The following is an 8,731-nucleotide window of genomic DNA, read 5'->3' as shown; positions in this document are numbered from 1 at the left end:
AAGTACTTTTACTAGTTATTCTTTTGTATAGCACTTTGTAGCTTTTCAAAGTGCTATATCATATAAATGTTTCTTACTTACTTTCTAAAGGCCCTGTCACGCATATCCGTATGACAGAACATTTGTCAGAGTCCAAATACGTCCAACTACTGTACGTAGATATAAGGTAAGGTATAAGTAGTATTCATTAAGAGCTCACTGTGTTACGCTGGTGTACGTTGATATAAGGTAAGGTATAAGTAGTATTCATTAAGAGCTCACTGTGTTACGCTGGTGTACGTAGATATAAGGTAAGGTATAAGTAGTATTCATTAAGAGCTCACTGTGTTACGCTGGTGTACGTAGATATAAGGTAAGGTATAAGTAGTATTCATTAAGAGCTCACTGTGTTACGCTGGTGTACGTAGATATAAGGTAAGGTATAAGTAGTATTCATTAAGAGCTCACTGTGTTACGCTGGTGTACGTAGATATAAGGTAAGGTATAAGTAGTATTCATTAAGAGCTCACTGTGTTACGCTGGTGTACGTAGGATATAAGGTAAGGTATAAGTAGTATTCATTAAGAGCTCACTGTTGCGCTGGTGTACGTAGATATAAGGTAAGATATAAGTAGTATTCATTAAGAGCTCACTGTGTTACGCTGGTGTACGTAGATATAAGGTAAGGTATAAGTAGTATTCATTAAGAGCTCACTGTGTTACGCTGGTGTACGTAGATATAAGGTAAGGTATAAGTAGTATTCATTAAGAGCTCACTGTGTTACGCTGGTGTACGTATATAAGGTAAGGTATAAGTAGTATTCATTAAGAGCTCACTGTGTTACGCTGGTGTACGTAGATATAAGGTAAGGTATAAGTAGTATTCATTAAGAGCTCACTGTGTTACGCTGGTGTACGTAGATATAAGGTAAGGTATAAGTAGTATTCATTAAGAGCTCACTGTGTTACGCTGGTGTACGTAGATATAAGGTAAGGTATAAGTAGTATTCATTAAGAGCTCACTGTGTTACGCTGGTGTACGTAGATATAAGGTAAGGTATAAGTAGTATTCATTAGAGCTCACTGTGTTACGCTGGTGTACGTAGATATAAGGTAAGGTATAAGTAGTATTCATTAAGAGCTCACTGTGTTACGCTGGTGTACGTAGATATAAGGTAAGGTATAAGTAGTATTCATTAAGAGCTCACTGTGTTACGCTGGTGTACGTAGATATAAGGTAAGGTATAAGTAGTATTCATTAAGAGCTCACTGTGTTACGCTGGTGTACGTAGATATAAGGTAAGGTATAAGTAGTATTCATTAAGAGCTCACTGTGTTACGCTGGTGTACGTAGGATATAAGGTAAGGTATAAGTAGTATTCATTAAGAGCTCACTGTGTTACGCTGGTGTACGTAGGTATAAGGTAAGGTATAAGTAGTATTCATTAAGAGCTCACTGTGTTACGCTGGTGTACGTAGATATAAGGTAAGGTATAAGTAGTATTCATTAAGAGCTCACTGTGTTACGCTGGTGTACGTTGATATAAGGTAAGGTATAAGTAGTATTCATTAAGAGCTCACTGTGTTACGCTGGTGTACGTAGATATAAGGTAAGGTATAAGTAGTATTCATTAAGAGCTCACTGTGTTACGCTGGTGTACGTAGATATAAGGTAAGGTATAAGTAGTATTCATTAAGAGCTCACTGTGTTACGCTGGTGTACGTAGATATAAGGTAAGGTATAAGTAGTATTCATTAAGAGCTCACTGTGTTACGCTGGTGTACGTAGATATAAGGTAAGGATATAAGTAGTATTCATTAAGAGCTCACTGTGTTACGCTGGTGTACGTAGATATAAGGTAGGTATAAGTAGTATTCATTAAGAGCTCACGTGTTACGCTGGGTACGTAGATATAAGGTAAGGTAGAAGTAGTATTCATAAGAGCTCACTGTGTTACGCTGGTGTAACGTTAGATATAAGGTAGGTATAAGTAGTATTCATTAGAGAGCTCACTGTGTTACGCTGGTGTACGTTATATAAGGTAAGGTATAAGTAGTATTCATTAGAGCTCACGGTGTTACGCTGGTGTACGTAGATATAAGGTAAGGTATAAGTAGTATTCGTTAAGAGCTCACTGTTACCTGGTGTACGTAGATTAAAGGTAAGGTATAAGTAGTATTCATTAAGAGCTCACTGTGTTACGCTGGTGTACGTAGATATAAGGTAAGGTATAAGTAGTATTCATTAAGAGCTCACTGTGTTACGCTGGTGTACGTAGATATAAGGTAAGGTATAAGTAGTATTCATTAAGAGCTCACTGTGTTACGCTGGTGTACGTAGATATAAGGTAAGGTATAAGTAGTATTCATTAAGAGCTCACTGTGTTACGCTGGTGTACGTAGATATAAGGTAAGGTATAAGTAGTATTCATTAAGAGCTCACTGTGTTACGCTGGTGTACGTAGATATAAGGTAAGGTATAAGTAGTATTCATTAAGAGCTCACTGTTACGCTGGTGTACGTAGATATAAGGTAAGGTATAAGTAGTATTCATTAAGAGCTCACTGTTACGCTGGTGTACGTAGATATAAGGTAAGGTATAAGTAGTATTCATTAAGAGCTCACTGTTACGCTGGTGTACGTTGATATAAGGTAAGGTATAAGTAGTATTCATTAAGAGCTCACTGTTACGCTGGTGTACGTTGATATAAGGTAAGGTATAAGTATATTCATTAAGAGCTCACTGTGTTACGCTGGTGTACGTTATATAAGGTAGGTAAAGTAGTATCGTTAAGAGCTCACTGTGTTACGCTGGTGTAACGTTGATATAAGGTAGAGGTATAAGTAGGTATTCTTAAGAGCTCACTGTGTTTACGACTGGTGTACGTTATATAAGGTAAGGTATAAGTAGTATTCATTAAGAGCTCACTGTGTTACGCTGGTGTACGTAGATATAAGGTAAGGTATAAGTAAGTATTCGTAAGAGCTCACTGTGTTACGCTGGTGTAGCGTTGATATAAGGTAAGGTATAAGTAGTATTCATTAAGAGCTCACTGTGTTACGCTGGTGTACGTTGATATAAGGTAAGGTATAAGTAGTATTCATTTAAGAGCTCACTGTGTTACCGCTGGTGTACGTTGATATAAGGGGGTAAGGTATAAGTAGTATTCAGTTAAGAGCTCACACTTGTTACGCTGGTGTACGTAGATATAAGGTAAGGTATAAGTAGTATTCATTAAGAGCTCCCTGTGTTACGCTGGTGTACGTAGATATAAGGGTAAGGTATAAGTAGTATTCGTTAAGAGCTCACTGTGTTACGCTGGTGTACGTAGATATAAGGTAAGGTATAAGTAGTATTCATTAAGAGCTCGACTGATGTTACGCTGGTGTACGTAGATATAAGGGAAGGTATAAGTAGTATTCATTAAGCCTAGCTCACTGTGTTAACGCTGGTGTACGTTGAATATAAGGTAAGGTATAAGTAGTATTCATTAAGAGAGCCGCACTGTGTTACGGCTGGTGTAACGTTGATATAAGGTAAGGTATAAGTAGTATTCATTAAGAGCTCACTGTGTTACGCTGGTGTATCGTAGATATAAGGTAAGGTATAAGTAGTAGTCATTAAGAGCTCACCTGTGTTTACGCTGGTTGTACGTTAGATATAAGGTAAGGTATAAGTATATTCATTAAGAAGCTCACTGTGTTACGAGCTGGTTGTACGTAGATATAAGGTAACGGTATAAGTAGTATTCAGTTAAGAGCTCACTGTGTTACGCCTGGTGTACGTTGAATATAAGGTAAGGTATAAGTAGTATTTCATTAAGAGCTCACTGTGTTACGCTGGTGTACGTAGATATAAGGTAAGGTATAAGTAGTATTCATTAAGAGCTCACTGTTGTTACGGCTGGTGTACGTATGATTAGAGGTAAGGGTATAAAGTAGTAGTCAATTAAGAGCCTCACTGTGTTACGGCTGGGGTACGTTGATATCAAGTGTAAAGGTATAAGTGTAATTCATTAGAGGCTCACTGTTACGCTGTGTAACTGGATATAAGGTAAGGTATAAGTAGTATTCAGTTAAGAGGCTCACTGTGTAACGCTGGTGTAAGTTAGATATCAGGGAAGTGTATTCAGTAGTACTTCATGTAAGAGCTCACTGTGTTACGCTGGTTGTAATACGTTAGATATAGGTAAGGTAATAAGTTAGTATTCATTAAGAGCTCACGGTGTTACGCTGGTGTAACGTTAGATAATAAGGTAAGGTATAGTAAGTATTCATTAAGAGCTCACTGTGTTACGCATGGTGTAACGTTAGATATAAGGTAAGGTATAAAGTAGTATTCATTTAAGAGCTCACTGTGTTACGCTGGTGTACGTTGATATAAGGTAAGGTATAAGTAGTATTCATTAAGAGCTCACTGTGTTACGCGGGTGTACGTTGATATAAGGTAAGGTATAAGTAGTATTCATTAAGAGCTCACTGTGTTACCGCTGGTGTACGTAGATATAAGGTAAGGTATAAGTAGTATTCATTAAGAGCTCACTGTGTTACGCTGGTGTCGTAGATATAAGGTAAGGTATAAGTAGTATTCATTAAGAGCTCACTGTGTTACGCTGGTGTACGTAGATATAAGTAAGGTATAAGTAGTATTCGTAAGAGCTCACTGTGTTACGCTGGTGTACGTTGATATAAGGTAAGGTATAAGTAGTATTCATTAAGAGCTCACTGTGTTACGCTGGTGTACGTAGATATAAGGTAAGGTATAAGTAGTATTCATTAAGAGCTCACTGTGTTACGCTGGTGTACGTAGATATAAGGTAAGGTATAAGTAGTATTCATTAAGAGCTCATGTGTTACGCTGGTGTACGTTGATATAAGGTAAGGTATAGTAGTATTCATTAAGAGCTCACTGTGTTACGCTGGTGTACGTGATATAAGGTAAGGTATAAGTAGTATTCATTAAGAGCTCACTGTGTTACGCTGGTGTACGTTGATATAAGGTAGTTAAGTAGTATTCATTAAGAGCTCACTGTGTTACGCTGGTGTACGTTGATATAAGGTAGGTATAAGTAGTATTCATTAAGAGCTCACTGTGTTACCGGCTGGTGTAGTACGTTTTGATATAAGGTAGGTAAAGTAGTAAGTATCAGTTAAGGGAGCCAATGTGTTACGCTGGTGTACGTTGATCATAAGGTAAGGTATAGTAGTATATCTTTAGAGTCGACTGTGTTACGCTGGTGTACGTTAGATATAGGGTGAAGGTATAAGTAGTATTCATTAAGAGCCTCACTGTGTTTACCGCTTGTGTAGTACGTTGATATAAGGTAAGGTATACGTAAGGATCAATTAAGAGCTTCACTGTGGTGTTACGCTGGTGTACGTTAGAGAAAGGTAAAGGTATAAGTAGTATTCATTAAGAGCTCACATGTGGTTGTACGCTGGTGTAACGTTTTGATATAAGGTAAGGTGTATAAGTAGTATTTCAATTAAGAGCTCACTGTGTTACGCTGGTGTACGTTGATATAAGGTAAGGTATAAGTAGTATCATTAAGAGCTCACTGTGTTACGCTGGTGTACGTTGATATAAGGTAAGGTATAAGTAGTATTCATTAAGAGCTCACTGTGTTACGCTGGTGTAACGTAGATATAAGGTAAGGTATAAGTAGTATTCATTAAGAGCTCACTGTGTTACGCTGGTGTACGTAGATATAAGGTAAGGTATAAGTAGTATTCATTAAGAGCTCACTGTGTTACGCTGGTGTACGTAGATATAAGGTAAGGTATAAGTAGTATATCGTTAAGAGCTCACTGTGTTACGCTGGTGTACGTTGATATAAGGTAAGGTATAAGTAGTAGTAGTCATTAAGAGCTCACTGTGTTACGCTGGTGTACGTTGATATAAGGTAAGGTATAAGTAGTATTCATTAAGAGCTCACTGTGTTACGCTGGTGTACGTTGATATAAGGTAAGGTATAAGTAGTATTCATTAAGAGCTCACTGTGTTACGCTGGTGTACGTTGATATAAGGTCAGGTATAAGTAGTATTCAGTAGAGCTCACTGTGTTACGCTGGTGTACGTTGATATAAGGTAAGGTATAAGTAGTATTCATTAAGAGCTCACTGTGTTACGCTGGTGTACGTTGATATAAGGTAAGGTATAAGTAGTATTCCATTAAGAGCTCACTGAGTAACGCTTGGGTACGTTGATATAAGGTAAGTATAATGTAGTATTCATTAAGAAGCTCACTGTGTTACGCTGTGTACGTTGATATAAGGTAGGTATAAGTAGTATTCATTAAGAGCTCACTGTGTTACGCTGGTGTACGTTTGATATAAGCCTATAAGTAGGTATACGTTAAGAGCTCACGTGTTACGCTGGTGTACGTTGATATAAGGTAGGTATAAGTAGTATTCATTAAGAGCTCACTGTGTTACGCTGGTGTACCGTTGATTAAGGTAAGGTATAAGTAGTATTCATTAAGAGCTCACTGTGTTACGCTGGTGTACGTTGATATAAGGTATAAGTAGTATACGTTAGAACTCACTGTGTTACGCTGGTGTACGTTGATATAAGGTAAGGTATAAGTAGTATTCATTAAGAGCTCACTGTGTTACGCTGGTGTACGTTGATATAAGGTAAGGTATAAGTAGTATTCATTAAGAGCTCACTGTGTTACGCTGGTGTACGTGATATAAGTAAGGTATAAGTAGTATTCATTAAGAGCTCACTGTGTTACGCTGGTGTACGTTGATATAAGTTAAGTATAATAGTAGTATCATTAAGAGCTCACTGTGTTACGCTGGTGTACGTTGATATAAGTAAGGTATAGTAGTATTCATTAAGAGCTCACTGTGTTACGCTGGTGTACGTTGATATAAGGTAAGGTATAAGTAGTATTCATTAAGAGCTCACTGTGTTACGCTGGTGTACGTTGATATAAGGTAAGTATAAGTAGTATCATTAAGAGCTCACTGTGTTACGCTGGTGTACGTTGATATAAGGTAGGTATAAGTAGTATTCATTAAAGAGCTCACGTGTTACGCTGGTGTACGTTGATATAAGGTAAGGTATAAGTAGTATTCATTAAGAGCTCACTGTGTTACGCTGGTGTACGTAGATATAAGGTAAGGTATAAGTAGTATTCATTAAGAGCTCACTGTGTTACGCTGGTGTACGTAGATATAAGGTAAGGTATAAGTAGTATTCATTAAGAGCTCACTGTGTTACGCTGGTGTACGTTGATATAAGGTAAGGTATAAGTAGTATTCATTAAGAGCTCACTGTGTTACGCTGGTGTACGTTGATATAAGGTAAGGTATAAGTAGTATTCGTTAAGAGCTCACTGTTCCTGGTGTACGTAGATATAAGGTAAGGTATAAGTAGTATTTTAAGAGCTTCACTGTGTTACGCTGGTGTACGTAGATATAAGGTAAGGTATAAGTAGTATTCATAAGAGCTCACTGTGTTACGCTGGTGTACGTATAAGGTAAGGTATAAGTAGTATTAAGAGCTCACTGTGTTACGCTGGTGTACGTAGATATAAGGTAAGGTATAAGTAGTATTCATTAAGAGCTCACTGTTACGCTGGTGTACGTTAGATAAGGTAAGGTATAAGTAGTATTCATTAAGAGCTCACTGTGTTACGCTGGTGTACGTAGATATAAGGTAAGGTATAAGTAGTATTCATTAAGAGCTCACTGTGTTACGCTGGTGTACGTAGATATAAGGTAAGGTATAAGTAGTATTCATTAAGAGCTCACTGTGTTACGCTGGTGTACGTAGATATAAGGTAAGGTATAAGTAGTATTCATTAAGAGCTCACTGTGTTAGCGCTGGTGTACGTTGATATAAGGTAAGGTATAAGTAGTATTCATTAAGAGCTCACTGTGTTACGCTGGTGTACGTATGATATAAGGTAAGGTATAAGTAGTATTCATTAAGAGCTCACTGTGTTACGCTGGTGTACGTTGATATAAGGTAAGGTATAAGTAGTATTCATTAAGAGCTCACTGTGTTACGCTGGTGTACGTGATATAAGGTAAGGTATAAGTAGTATTCATTAAGAGCTCACTGTGTTACGCTGGTGTACGTAGATATAAGGTAAGGTATAAGTAGTATCTTCTTAAGAGCTCACTGTGTTACGCTGGTGTACGTGATATAAGGTAAGGTATAAGTAGTATTCATTAAGAGCTCACTGTGTTACGCTGGTGTACGTTGATAAGGTAAGGTATAAGTAGTATTCATTAAGAGCTCACTGTGTTACGCTGGTGTACGTTGATATAAGGTAAGGTATAAGTAGTATTCATTAAGAGCTCACTGTGTTACGCTGGTGTACGTTGATATAAGGTAAGGTTATAAGTAGTATTCATTAAAACTCACTGTGTTACGCTGGTGTACGTTGATATAAGGTAAGGTAAAGTAATTCATTAAGAGCTCACTGTGTTACGCTGGTGTACGTTGATATAAGGTAAGGTATAAGTAGTATTCATAAGAGCTCACTGTGTTACGCTGGTGTACGTAGATATAAGGTAAGGTATAAGTAGTATTCATTAAGAGCTCACTGTGTTCGCTGGTGTACGTAGATATAGGTAAGGTATAAGTAGTATTCATTAAGAGCTCACTGTGTTACGCGTGTGTACGTGATATAAGGTAAGGTATAAGTAGTATTCATTAAGAGCTCACTGTGTTACGCTGGTGTACGTAGAATAAAGGTAAGGTATAAGTAGTATTTGTTAAGAGCTCACTGTGTTA

The sequence above is a fragment of the Cottoperca gobio genome, chromosome 17 (genome assembly GCF_900634415.1).
Source record: "Cottoperca gobio chromosome 17, fCotGob3.1, whole genome shotgun sequence".
NCBI classification, from domain to species: Eukaryota; Metazoa; Chordata; class Actinopteri; order Perciformes; family Bovichtidae; genus Cottoperca; species Cottoperca gobio.
Note: the sequence above shows the minus strand (reverse complement) of the source record.